This window comes from Pan paniscus, chromosome 5, assembly GCF_029289425.2.
Source record: "Pan paniscus chromosome 5, NHGRI_mPanPan1-v2.0_pri, whole genome shotgun sequence".
NCBI classification, from domain to species: domain Eukaryota; kingdom Metazoa; phylum Chordata; class Mammalia; order Primates; family Hominidae; genus Pan; species Pan paniscus.
In genome coordinates, this window is record NC_073254.2 from 18,610,082 (window position 1) to 18,623,643 (window position 13,562).

The following is a 13,562-nucleotide window of genomic DNA, read 5'->3' on the forward strand; positions in this document are numbered from 1 at the left end:
TTTTTTATTTAAAAAAAAAAACTTTATTAAAGAGATAGTTTGGGGCATTTTTTCTTTACATTATTTTAAAATGACAATATCCTTCTATGTTAGAAATACAACAATTTTGAAAATCATTTCTAAATATCTTTAGCACCCCACTATTCTTAATGTCATGTTACATGAAATTTACATAATCTAGTTTAGAATCAGCATTACTGGGAAAAAGACAATGTTCCTATATAAATTCTACTACATATAATATATATATGCTACTGTTTATGAGAAGGGTCAATAGGATAAAGAAACTTTCAAAAAATTATATACACATACACAAATACACAAGAACATTTTATATTCATTATTCAATAATCCTTAGAATGATGACAATGCTTATATGTAAAAAATAATTTCACTCTAGAGCAGATTACAAGTAAATTTATCTGCCACATACGAGAATCTATTTACTTATGTTATAGCAACATCTCTTTTCTAAAATAAAAACATGGCAAATACTCAGCTTGATCATCTGCACTATACAACAGAATTTACTCGGAATGACCTTTTGATCATTTGCAAAAAATTCAATTTAATGTTAATGGATGAAGATATTATATCACTGTTGGCAATATTTATAAAAATGTGCTTATGGCTCTGGAAGCAATTCCTAAAAAGAGGTAGTAAATGTTCTGAGACTTCAGAATTGTTAGAAAAAGTTAAGCTTCAGTTGGCGTTTACTGCATATAAGTATGTTGACATATGTTTTCCTGAGCAAATGGCTTATTCTAGATATATACGTTGGTATATTCATTGAAAATTAGATTTATTATGTTATAAAATGTGACTAAAAGCCCATTTAAAGGGCACATATCTCTCATCTTTTGGTTCTAACGTGAAGCCAAATGAGGATAGGCGCATGATTCAGTTTATACAATAAGAAAATTGCCCCAAAGTGGATGAAGCACACACATCAGCAGCTCAGCCCCACTCCGTACAATCCAAGTGCATTCAACAAGTGACATGGTTTGGCTGTGTCCCCACCCAAATCTCATCTTGAATTGTAACTCCCATGATTCCCACATGTCTGTGGGAGGAACCCGGTGGGAGGTGATTTAATTATGGGGGTGGGTCTTTCCTGTGCTGTTCTCCTAATAGTGAATGAGTCTCATGAGATCTGATGGTTTTAAAAATGGGGGTTTCTCTGCAGAGGCTCTCTTTTTGCCTCCTGCCATCCACGTACGATGTGACTTGCTCCTCTTTGTCTTCCGCTATGATTGTGAGGCCTCCTCAGCCATGTGGAATTGTAAGTTCAATAAACCTCTTTGTTTTGTAAATTGCCCAGTCTCGGGTATGTCTTCTCAGCAGCGTGAGAATGGACTAATACAACAAGTAAATCACTGAACACTTAATCCCAGCAGTTCTCTTTTTTCAAACTTCTCCCGTTAATTTTGTGTCAGCCCCGCCTGTGCTATGCTTTGTTGGGGTAAGCAAGCCCTGCATAAATGTTCTTTCCTGAGAGTGAAAAAAATATGCTATATTAAGAAAGGAAAGATGGAGAAGACAAAATAGGAATACAAAAAAAGGCTTCGTGTACAGTTGACCTGTGTTTCACTCACTGGATAACATCACAGCATATAGATGTTGGTCATGAAGCAAATATGCTTTAGTTGCATACAGCTTAGAAACCTACATTATTTAATACCTTCATCAGAGGAGTATTAAACTCTAGCTTGAATGTCAACACAACAAAAGTTAGGACATGTTGTGTACCTGAAGTTTTTCCCAATGTACTAAGATCTAATCTTGAGCCTGTCTGCAAGCATAAAGCTAAATAATGCATCCCATTAATCAATAAAATGCTCACTGGTGTCTTTATCAAAAGTTGTATTTTCCTTCATTGATTGAGTCACATGAACTGAAACTTGTTCTGCTTAACTAAAATGGTGCTACTGTACCTTTTAAAGAAAACGAATTAAAGGTTTTATGTTCATGAAAGCACAAATGTGACAAAATAAACTATGCTGACACCCTCAACATCATGACATCATAGATACGCCCAAAGGATCACAGGGATAAGTATTTTTGAAGCCCAAAGGCCTACATATAAATTTCCTGCTAAATATCTATTCTACTTACTAGTCCAAAAACACAATGTCAGATTTTCTAAGAGAAAATGATAAAGAGTATACTTTGATATCCTCTCTCCTTTAAGATTTTAAAATAACAACGTGTTTATGGGGTAGTTTCTGCCCAGGCACATAGATTCCTGTTTATGGCCAAGTTTCTAGTATTGTGGTAATAAGCAAGCTTTCACTACCATACAAAGAGAAGAAATCATTCCATCACAAAATCTCGATTTCAAACTTTAAATCAAAACCAGAGTATTGAAATTGACAATATTTACAATTCATCATTTTTCAAATAGTTTCTAACACAACAGGGGTGCCAATTTTTCTCTATTCATTTTTGCTTTAAGGAATATAAGGAATATATATTTTCCCAAAGAAAAGTTTTTTTCAGCGTTTTTCTTGGTCACTCTTCCATGCAATTATTTTAGGTGGCCAAAAAGTGCTAAAATTTTTAATTTCTCTTCTTCCAAGTGAGTATCTTTCTAAGTATCACTCTTATCACTTAAGAAGGAAAACTTGACTGGGTGCAGTGGCTCACACCTGTAATTCCAACACTTTGGGAGACCAAGGTGGGAGGACCACTTGAAGCCAGGAGTACAAGACCAACCTGGGCAACACAGCGAGACCTCTCTCTCTCAAAAACAAACCAAAACAAAACAAAACAAAAGAACACTGATGCTTTTTCTTAAAAAAATGACAACAACAACAACAAAACAACTATATGCTCAAGTACCTACAGTCAAATAAACAGATAAAATTAAATTATTAGATACCACTTTATCTGTGCCATGGCTATCGTATCACCATATTGCCCCTGATCTCCCACTACAGGAAGAATACTTTCCTCATATCCATTTTCTCTTGCCAAAAAGAAAAAACACCTAACTAGGTTTGAGATAAATTTTATTTTCAACTTTTATTAGCCTTTAAGCTAATTTCTAATTTAAAATGAATCATCCACTTGGAGTACTTTACCTTTACATCTGGAAGCTATATGCATTAGGCCCACTGAAAAAAACAACAGCCATTGTGAGTCTACATTTTGTAAGAATGAGATACGATCAAAGCAACCTACACTTCTTCACTGGAAATTAGTGCCCTCCTGTAAAGACAGCAATGGATTCAAAATCAAGAACCAGACATTAAAAGATCAACAAGCCGCAGCTGTTTGAATTTTCCTTTCCTCTCCTTGTGTTCTTTACAGCTCTATCCACTATTGTGTTGCTGTTCAAAAAGCTACACAAAGGCTGGGCACAGTGGCTCACACCTGTAATCCTAGCACTTCGGGAGGCCAAGGTGGGCGGATCACGAGGTCAAGAGATCGAGACCATCCTGGCCAACATGGTGAAACCCCATCTCTACTAAAAATATAAAAATTAGCTGGGCGTGGTGGCAAGTGCCTGTAGTCCCAGCTACTCGGGAGGCTGAGGCAGGAGAATCACTTGAACCTGGGAGGCAGAGGTTGCAGTGAGCCAAGATCGTGCCACTGCACTCCAGCCTGGTGACAGAGTGAGACTCTGTCTCAAAAAACAAACAAACAAACAAAAAACAAAAAAACAAAAATCAAAAAAACAAAGCTACACAAAAGCTACTCATAAACTACTGTTTGTTATTATCCAGTGACCTCTGTGTTTGATTCTATTGCACAATCCCTATTTTTCCTTCTTTTTTTTTTTTTTAGAGTTGGGGTCTTGCTCTATCGCCCAAGCTGGAGGGCAGTGGCATGAGCATGGCTCACTGTACCCTCAAACACCTGGGCTCAAGTGATCCTCCCCGCCCAGCCTCCATAGTAGCTGGGACTATAGGCATGTGCCAACATGGACAGCTCACAATCCCTATTTTTAAACTTCACCTCTGGCTCTTAAATGCCATCATCCTGATCTCCAATCACAACCTTCTAGCTCTCTAGTTTTCCTCGTCCATCTACCTTTTATCTCCACTGAGATCATCTTCTCCTCTTTGGTCCTTTCATTTCTGCCCTCTCTAGTCTAGATCTCACTGTGAGTCACTTTGATCACTCTCTGAAATGGCAGGCTCTATTATTACCCCATTTTCCTTTGTTTTCCATTATTAGCCACCCTGCAAATTCCTATACCCAAATCATCTTTATTCACATTATTAAGTGAAGCTGGAAAAAAAAAAAAAGCACTCCGCTGAAGATCTGATGTCACCCCAAATGCATGGCTCCAGCCTCAGTTCAGCTTTCCACACTGCTTGCAGAAATTCCTTCATTTATCTTGAGTTTCTCCTCTCACTCCCATGGTAGCTTTTCCATTCCCACTGCCTCTTCTCACATTTCAGTAGATGAGAATAGAAGCCATAGGAAGCAAACTTCCTCAACCTCCAGCCAACCAGAGAAACTCCATTTACATCCTGCTTCCTATGACAGAGAAGGATGGGCCCTACCCCCTATCTAAATCTTTCCAAAGCACCCTGGACTCTGGCTCATGCTTCATGCTTCTGGGTTGCTCTCTAACCCCGCATGTATGTCCACTTTACTGTCCTAAGGAATGCCCTCCTGCATCCTGGCTTTCCTCCAGCTGCCGTGCATTCTCCTGCCTTTCATCCAGATTCGTTCAAGAAGCAGGCTGCATTTCATGAATGCCTTCTTTAGGTTGCCTTCTCTGCAGCCAACACACTGCAAAATGGCCCCTATCACCAAGGCAGTGAGAGCGCTCTCAAGAAGGCCACCACACTCCTCACTGCCATACCAAAAAGTATTTCTCCAAGACTTTTCTTTCTTGACTCTTCACTAAGACTTTCCCTCTTTGGCTTCTGTGGCAACATTCTCCCCTGCTTAGGCCTTCTGTGATAAAGTGCTGATGCTGAAAATGGAACAGCCTCCCAGAGCAGGAAAGGGGATCTTTTCAGGTAGCTGCAATGGTTTGAAAACAGTGTTGTCAAGTTACTTTTTCTCTTGCTGACTTCTCAGTAGTTACTCCTTTCCCGAGAGCCTCTATCAGTTTGCCTTTCTACCTAGTTCAGACTCTCTTGAAGTGGTTGGACTAATGTCACTCGTGGTTTGGGACTGATGTCAGGTGGTTTCCATTGTTCCTGTTTGTTGTAATCAAAGTGATCCTCTTGAGCCCTTTTCTCCCTCATGTTCCTTGTATATGTGAAACAGCACTGCTGTCCCTACTGTTACTCAAGCCAGACATGCAGACATCAGTCCAAATTCCCTCACGTTTGTCACCCAGTCCTTCTGTCTTTTAAATTGTTCACCGTAGCATCCAATAGACTATTAAAATAGCGGAGTGGAAGTTGGGTTAAGAAGGAGATGTAGAGAGATAGTTTTCTCCTCAAGGAAAACCACAAAGATCCTTGAGGGAAAAAGGCCTGATTTAGAGAAAATCAGGTCTTTTTCTGATTTTTCTGATTACTGTACACAGTCAGTAAAGAAACAGAAGTAAACAAAAAACAAAGTTTTAAAGAAGGGTTAATTAACAGCATCAAATACAGTCCTGTGTGCAAGGAAAGTAAAGGGGAAAAAATGTAATTGCAATTATAAAAAAAAAAATCAATGAATTTATTTTGAGAGATCAGCTGCTGCAGTATGATGGGAACTGGATGTCAGAATATAGAAATCAAAAGGAAAATGATTATGAGGAAATGGTGGAGACTGCCATAAAGAACTCACCCATGGGGGAAAACAACAACAACAACAAGAGAAAGAGACAGCGAGTTAGAACCCAGCAAGGGTAGCTGGGTGAAGGTATAGCTGTTATAATATTCACCTTGTTAAACTCTTAATATTTCTAACAACTTGTCTATAGATTTATTTTTGTTTTCCATTAAAATAGTCATAAATCACCCTCTTTTTCCAATATAGGAGAGTCCAAAGGATATTCAGAAGTAAAGCGGAAATGCTAATATTGTCCAGAAAGGTAGCTGAAAAGTGCACATTTATCTATCTCCTTTCCCCAAAATGCACGGAAATGAACCAAAAGTAAAGAAGAAAACCATCTGTGTTGAAACTAGGAAATGAAAATAATCTCATACTGAAGACCCTGAAAATTACCTGCAAACTATAAGGGAATCTGGGCCAAGCAAAAGAACTGCAAGTTGGCAGCATTTATCTATTCTGAGTAGAATGCTAATTTCAAAACTGAGAAGGCTTAGAAGCACCATGCAAACTTGAACAGAAGACTGAAGGCCCTCAAAAAAATGAAAAGCACCTAGCAGAGGAACATGTGTACATCAAGAGTATCAGAACAGAGCAGAAAGTGGGATTGCGAGATTAAGTCATCTTTATCCTTTCTGACCCAGAGTTCTAATCAGGAACACTCCCCAGGATTATTGGGCCTGGTTCTGGGCCATGGTGGTGGCGAACAAGGCCAGTGTTTAAGAGGATATGCTCTAGTTTTAGGGAGAAAGTATTTGGAGACAGCATGTGAGACTATCCACAGTCTGTTATACCCATGCAGTTTCGAAGGGTAACGAAATAATAAACTGCCAACACTAATCTCTCCAGCACAAGTTCTAAGGATACTAATGTAGCTCCTAAGTAACTAAAGAGAAAGATAAATCTACATTGTTCCTAGATAGCATTTATTGGATGGAATTTCCTTCCTCTTCCTCTCTTCCTTCTTCCTTTAAGAACTAGGTATTAAACACGTGGTATGTACCAGGCATTGTGCTAGACACTGGGAATCCTCACACAAAACAGGGCCTAGTGGGGAAAATACAAGTTAAAGTCATACAAGTGTACTAAGTAAGATAAGAGAGATGTTCAAGGCATTATACCAACATCTCATAGATAGCCTTATGGTAGTCCAGAAGCTTTCAAATGAATAATGAGGACTAAAGGGCCAACAAGGGACCTATGAATTAAGTACATCAAAAAATGGCAGTGGACATGAGCATGATAAACAAAAGCCAGTGAATGCTAAGCTTTGGAAGAATTATCTCAGGGAAGAGAAGACATAAATTATCAAATTCTTACAAGTCTTTTGATGTGTAAGCCTTCTCTTGTGTTAAATCTGTAATTTCCCTTGGGGCATACAGGGATTTAACTCTAGCTACTGGTCTATATACAGTGGAAGTGGTTGGGGATGTATAGAGGAATATTTACTTGCTCTTGCAATGTAACTTCCTCATATAAAAAAGTGTATTAGGGCCAGGCGCAGTGGCTCACTCCTGTAATCCCAGCACTTTGGGAGGCCAAGGAGGGCGAATCATAAGATCAGGAGTTCAAGACCAGCCTGGCCAACATGGTGAAACCCCATCTCTACTAAAAATACAAAAAATTAGCTGGCGGTAGTGGCAGGCGCCTGTAATCCCAGCTACTCGGGAGGCTGAGGCAGGAGAATTGCTTGAACCAGGGAGGCAGAGGTTGCAGTGAGACAAGATCGTGCCACTGCACTCCAGAGCCCAGCTGACAGAGTGAGACTCCATCTCAAAAAAAAAAAAGTGTATCAATTTCTTATAGCTGCCATAACCAAGTGGCTTAAACAACAGAAATGTATTGTTTCACAGTTCTGAGGGCTGGGAATCAAAGATCAAGGTGTTGGGGCAGGGTGGGCTCTTTCTGGGGGCTGTGAGGCAAGGATCCGTTTCAGGCGTCTGTCCTTGGCTTGTAGAAAGCCATTTTCTTCCTGTGTCCCTGTACATTTACGCATATCTCCATGTACAAGTTTCTCCTTTTTTTTTTTTTTTTTTTTTTTTTTTTGAGACGGAGTCCCGTTCTGTCACCAGGCTGGAGTGCAGTGGCGCTATCTTGGCTCACTGCAAGCTCTGACTCCCTGGTTCAAGCGATTCTCCTGCCTCAGCATCCCGAGTAGCTGGGACTACAGGCACGCGCCACCACGCCCAGCTAATTTTTGTATTTTTAGTAGAGACAGGGTTTCACCATGTTGGCCAGGATGGTCTTATCTCCTGACCTCATGATCCGCCTGCCTGTGCCTCCCAAAGTGCTGGGATTGCAGACGTGAGCCACCGCGCCTGGACAGTTTCTCCTTTGTGTAAGCACAGCAGTCATACCGGATTAGGGCCCATCCATAACCGTCACCAAACAGAGGGTTAGTTGCTTGCTGCCTGCGTAGTCCAATTAACAAGAGCGAGGTCTGGCATAAAGAAAGTGGTTTCTTCCGAAGCTAGCTTGGGGAAGAGTCGTGAACGTTAGTCCTGCCTTTTACATGTGCCGTTTTGCTCCCAGAGCAGAAAGTGGGCACTTATCCAAGGCCGGGGAAGGAGTGAGCAAGGGCGAGGGGTCCCCCTGCTGGCCCAGTGCCTTAACTACTGGGTAGCTGAGTTGGTGCCTTCCCGGGCAGAAGTTATAAAAGTGGCCAAGTGGGCGTGCTTTTGACATGCCCTCCTGGTGGGTGGGAGTTCCAAGGCAACCCCTCCTAGAGGGTGAAGGTTCTGAGGCAGGCATGCTTTGGGGGCATAAGCCGGGGGAAAGGGGAGAGGAGAAAAGAGGAGAAAATAATTAAAAAATAAACTGAAAAATGAGAGTACTCAGTTACATAATGAACTCATTTTAACTTGATTCCCTCTTTACAGACCTTATCCCTAAATAAGGCTATATTCTGTAAACCAAAAATAAAATCCTAAGATCCCTCAGCCATCTGAATGGACTCCTCCTCTCTGCCAGAGCATTCCAAAGTTAACCTGAAAAACTGGTTCAGGCCATGACGGAAATGGGGGGGTCAGACATGGCTCGTTATACCATCCCCACTTACGGAATTCAGAAAGAGCCAACCAGCATTTAACATCAACACAGACCTTATGTCTAATAAGAAACATTTAGTCTATTCTCTCTGAGGCATGCTATCTGGAGGCTTCATTTGCATAATTTAAAAGTTGGTCTCCACAACCCCTATCGAAACCCAGACATTCTATTGATAACTCTTTTAACCAATTGCCTATCACAAAATTTTAAAATCTACCTATGACCTGGAACTGCCCCTCACCCTCCATCTTTGAGTTGTGCCACCTTTCCAGACCAAATCAATGTATATCTTACATGTATTTGATTGATGTCTCATGTCTCCCTAAAATGTATAAAACTAGGCTATTCCCCAACCACCTTGGGCACATGTTCTCAGGATCTCGTGAGGGCTGTGTCACGGGCATTGGTCACTCATATTTGGCTCAGAATAAATCTCTTCAAATATTTTACAGAGTTTGACTCTTTTCATCAACAATTCTGAGGTGCTGGGGGTCAAGACTCCAACATATGAAATTCGTGAAACAGGGGACACAATTCAACCCATAACAAGGAGTTACATGTTTTTAAACGAGAGGTAAAGCACAATAAAACATATTTGGTCTTTGTGCCAGTTCCAGGTACATGGCTTCTAAAACCCTTGGAATCTCCCGTGTGATAAGATTATCTTCTGTATGATAATGAGCTGACTGGTGCCTGGGGTTGCCTGGATGGCCTCAGGATGAGGGTGGATTGATAAAAGACCTAGGCATCTTTAGAGGCTGGAACTTCTAGCCCCACTCCCAATCTCTTGGGACGGAAGGTTGAGTTAATCACCAATGGCCAATAACTTAATCGATCCAAGTCCACACAATAACTCCTCCAAAAAAACTCCTAAAGAACAGGGTTTGGAGAACTTCCGGGTTGAAAACATGGAGGTACTGAGGGCTGGTGCACCCACAGAGGGCGTAAAAGCTCTCTGCCCCTCTCCCTATACCTTCTCTTCTGCATTTTTTCCATTTGGCAGTTCCTCAGCAGTATCTTTTTTTTTTTTTTTTTGAGACAGGGTCCTACTCTGTTGCCCAGGCTGGAGTGCAGTGATAACATCATAGCTCACTGGAGACGCAAACTCCTGGGCTCAAGTAATCCTCCTGTTAGCAGTGGCAAATCCACGATTTGCAGCAACCTCAATTCTTGCCTCCTCAGAAGAAAGAATTCGTTCGACTGAAGAGCATAAGGCAGAGAGAGAGATGGAGGTAAGTTTTAGAGCAAGCGTGAAAGTTTATTAAAAAGTTTTAAAGCAGGAATGAAAGAATGTAAGGTACACTTGGAAGATAGCCAAGCAGGAGTCTTAAGGAGTTCAAGTGCCCAGTTTGACCTCTGACTTGGGGTTTCATATGCTGGTATTCTGCATGTGCGGTGGCCTGCCAGCACTTAGGAGGGGGCCAATGCACAGTGTGTTTACTGAAGTTGAACAAATGCACATTGAGGCGTTCTTTCCTACAAGTTGAATGTTCCTAGAGGAAGGTCATATACCCGTTAAACTCTGCCATTTTGCCTTTGAGTGCACATGCTTGAGCCCACTCACCCAACTCCTGAGATCGTATTGGGAAGCTGCTCGTCACCAGTTTCAGGTGTTTTCTATCTGTTGGGAGACTGCCTTTCCCTAGCACTGGCTGCAACCAATTATTATTTTAAAGAGACAGTTAACAACCACCTGACCATCACCTGATGGTTGCCTAACATTCCTGGTGGTGGAAGGACCCTCTTCTGCCCTGCTCAGGTCTGACTAACTACCTGCTCTAATACTCCCACCTCAACCTCCCAAGTTACTGAGACTATAGGTGTGAGCCACCGTGCCAGGCCTGAGCTGTTATCTTTTATAATAAGATGAGAATAATCAGTGCTTTAGGGCTTTCCTGAGTTCTGTGAGGCATTCTAGCAAATTATAGAAACTGAGGGGAAGGGGCCATGGGAACCCCCAAATTTGTAGTCACCTGGGCAGAAATGTGGATCACCTGGGCACCCCATTTACAGCTGACATCTGAAGTAGGAAAGTATTGTGGGACTGAGCCTTTAACTTGTAGGGGTGGATGCTAACGCAGGCAGACAGTATCAGAATTTAATTGAATTATTGGACATCCGGTTGATGTCTAGAGAACTGGAGAAATGGCTGGTGTTAGAACGGACATCACACATTTGGTGTCAGGAGGAAAACACCCTCGGGAGGATTAAGAGGAAGGAAAGGCTTTGACAAGCAGAGGAGGCTCAAGGCATTGAGTTCAGAGTACTCCATGGAGTAAAGGAGGTCTCCGAATCCTCTGGAGTGTCCCCATCCTAATTCACAAAGTCTTGGTTTTTCCTGATTAGGACTTGCACTTACACGACCTGGTGACTAACCGACAGAGTAACTGAACAACCCTACAGATCAATTTTTGAGTTTGGTTTTCAGTTACTTCAGCCTTAGGGTTTTCTGGTATTCTTGGTTTTATTTTTAGAAATCAAAAAATAAACAACATAGACTTGAAGGACAGAAGAAAAATAGCACAGAAGAAAAATAAATTGAATCAAAAGGATGAGAAAGGATTGAAAAAGACTAGAACAATCTTTATCAGAGAATTATTAACCATGTTAAGGGCCAGGTGCGGTGGCTCACGCCTGTGATCCTAGCACTTTGAGAGGCTGAGACAGGCGGGTCACCTGAGTTCAGGAGTTCAAGACCAGACTGGCCAACATGGTGAAACCTCGTCTCTACTAAAAATACAAAAATTAGCCAGGTGTAGTGGCAGGCACCTGTAATCCCAGCTACTTGGGAGGCTGAGGCAGGAGAACCACTTGAGCCCAGGAGGCAGAGGTTGCAGTGAGCCAAGACTGTACCACTGCACTCCAGCCTGGGCAATAAGAGCAAAATTCCATGTCAAAAAAAAAAAAAAAAGAGAGAGAGAGAGAGACAGAATTATTAACCATTTTAACAGAAAATCAGAATCTGTAGACATGATATTAGAAATAGTAAGAGGGTTTAACAAGGTGGACAGGTATAAGGTCGTTATACAAAAGTCAACTGCACTTCTTTATACCAGAAGGGAGTCCAGATATAGACTCAAATATACAGGGCATATAAGTGTATGATAAAGGTGTCATCTCAAATTATGGGGAAAAGATTATTCAGTAAAGGTGTTGGGACCTTGGGGGAAAAAAATATACATCTGAATCATACATAAATTGCTGTCAGATATACCAAAGACTTAAAAAGAAATGAAATATAAAAGTATTATAAGAAAGAAAATTGTATCACGTGGGACTAGGGAAAGGCTTTATAATCATGGCGGAAAACCTAGACACCATATGGAATGATTAACAATTTAAAACTTAACAATTTAAAACTTCATTATAACATAACAAAATCAAAGCAAAAACCCTCCACAAAGTTAAGAGATAAAAGACAATCTAAGAGGTGGGGGATTATCATAGTTTGTGGTGTGCCTTTTATTGCGATTGAGCTCTGTTTGAATGCCACTTCTAAAACTGTGGAGCGGGCACAGTGCCTCGTGGCTGTAATCCCAGCACTTTGGGAGGCTGAGGCGGGCAGATCACTTGAGCTCAGGAATTCAAGACCAGGCCTGGGCAACATGGTGAAACCCTGCCTCTACAAAAAATTAGCTGGGTATGGTGGCAGGCACCTACAGTCCCATCCACTCAGGAGGCTGAGGCACGAGAATTGCTTGAACCTAGGAGGCGGAGTTTGCACTGAGCTGGGATCGTGCCACTGCACTCCAGCCTGGGTGACAGAGACATACCCTGTCTCAAAATAAAAATAAACTAACTGTAAATTTGGGCAAATTCCTTAACCTCTCTGAACCCATTTTCCTTGTGTGAACATGAAAATAACACATTCCCCAAAATTAATGTGAGGATTAAATGGAATAATGTATGTAAAGTATTTAGCACAGAGCCTAGTATGTAGTAAGCATTCAATAAATGTAGGGGAGAAGACATGCAATATTTGACAAAAACATTTATTATCAATTTATTTAAAATGCATGCTTTAAAAAGGGTAAAATATGTGAACAGTCAGCTTGAATAAGTAGAAATAATGGTGATTAATAATCACATTAAAAAGTGCGTAACTGGCTGGGCATGGTGGCTCACACCTGCAATCCCAACACTTTGGGAGGCTGAGTGGGGGGATCACCTGAGGTCAGGAATTCCAAACCAGCTGGTCCAACATGGTGAAACCCCATCTCTACTGAAAATACAAAACTTAGCCAGGCGTGGTGGCAGGCGCCTGTAATCCCAGCTACTCGGGAGGCTGAGGCACGAGAATCACCTGAACCTGAGAGGTAGAGGTTGCAGTGAGCTGAGATTGTGCCACTGCACTCCAGCCTGGATGACAGAGTAAGACTCTGTCTCAAAAAACAAACAAAAAAAAGTGCATAACTTCTCAAATAGAAATTTAAAATAAAAGAACAAGATATATGACTGTATTTCTTAGGCAGTAATTTAAAATTAAAAAAAAATTGATAATGCCTGAGCTAGTAAGAATGTAGCGAATCACTCTCTTACATTTTACTAAGCGTATCCATCGGTATACGTTTTAAGGTAATTTGTTGGTACTTATTAAAATGTAAATGTTCACAATTGCTTGCCCTCACAGTTTAATTTCTAAGAATTTTTCCTACTGAAATACTGATTTAAGGAAGCAAAATACATAGTATTTGCAAGGATGGCTAAAGAAAAAAACAAAACTACAAAAAATAAAGCATATCTACAAATGCTATTATGAAGATTCAAAATATATACCAAAACAA

General features: G+C 40.9%; 1 long non-coding RNA gene across 3 annotated transcripts in view; it reads right to left on the reverse strand.

Annotated features, from left to right (window-relative positions):
* The window catches only part of LOC129397912 (uncharacterized), a 38,458-nt gene continuing 24,896 nt past the window's right edge, over positions 1–13,562 (reverse strand). For all 3 annotated transcript variants that reach the window (XR_010112371.1, XR_010112369.1, XR_010112370.1), the window contains exon 2: positions 1–13,562. This exon is cut by the window's right edge and continues 22,472 nt beyond it. This is a non-coding gene — a long non-coding RNA (uncharacterized LOC129397912).